We start from the raw sequence: 1,247 nt of genomic DNA, 5'->3' as shown, positions 1-1,247 counted from the left end.
GTATCAGCTCTGCCTTTGACCCCAAAGTGGCATCTTTCCTCTGGGCCATCAGCCCCACAAAGACGGGAAATTTGACGCCAAAAATGTCATTCCAAAGTCAGGTGTCAGTAACCGGGGGTCCCCCGTGCGCTGCACCCACCTCTCTCCCTTGTCTCCGCCCCGCCCACTGCCACCACTAGCCAATCCCCGACGGGCCCGTCTTCCAACCCTGAAGCGGTAACCTCCTGACCTCTAGTGGCTAGAGTGAGGAACTGCACCTCCCCGGCCCGTGCATGACCTACCCTTTTTCCTTCTCTAACCGAGAGAACCTCCCGATGCATGGACTCTGGCTGTCGTCGATGCAGACTCACGTGCACTGCTTAACACCGTTTTGCTACCATGTGAGGGCTGCAGAAGCCGTCCTTAAACTGCAGCCACACACACAATTTTTGTACTTTCGTCTTACCCGAAGGTGTCCTTTTTAAGTCTTATTTGTTAATATTTATAATGACATATAATCCAAAGTAAATGGAAATGTTCATTGCCATCATATTGGCCTGGGAGACTCTCATTTTGAAAAATTTGCATGAGTGGGCAGGAAAGAAGGAGAGAATGGCAACTGGGGCTTATTCAGCACATTTTCTCGTTTACTCTTCATCAAGAACCCATTTGAGGTAGGTTCCCATGTTACAGATGTGGAAACTAAGGCTCAGAGAATTTAAAATATTGGTGCAGGGGCCGGCTTGGTGGCGTGGTGGTTAAGTTCGTGCACTCTGCTTCAGCGGCCCAGGGTTCACAAGTTTGGCTCCTGGGCATGGACCTATGCACCACTCATCAAGCTGTGCTGTGACGGTGACCCACATACAGAATGGAGGCTGGGCACGGATGATAGCTCAGAGCCAATCTTCCTCAGCAAATAAATTAATTAATTAAATATTGGTGAAGAATCACACAGCTGGTAAGTGACAGAACCAGGATTCAACTCATGCCTCCCAAGACTCTACACCAGGCTCAGTATGCCATGCTATCATCCAGTCATTCAACAAACAGCTGTGGGTAGTAAGTCTAATGCCAGGCACTGGTCTAGGCACCTGGGGCAGATTCATCAGCAAGACAGTCAATAAACAGTAGTATAATAATGATTTGTTAAAATATGACAAGAAAAAAAAAAGATGGGCATGAAGGACTCATGTGGGCCGGGGAGGTTGGGCTTAAATAGAGAGGTCAGGTGGACCTCCAGAGAAGGTGACTTTTGAGCTGAGACTTGG

The sequence above is a fragment of the Ceratotherium simum genome, chromosome 16 (genome assembly GCF_057802395.1).
Source record: "Ceratotherium simum simum isolate JZ-2026a chromosome 16, ASM5780239v1, whole genome shotgun sequence".
Classification (NCBI taxonomy): domain Eukaryota; kingdom Metazoa; phylum Chordata; class Mammalia; order Perissodactyla; family Rhinocerotidae; genus Ceratotherium; species Ceratotherium simum.
This window is presented reverse-complemented; position numbering follows the sequence as displayed.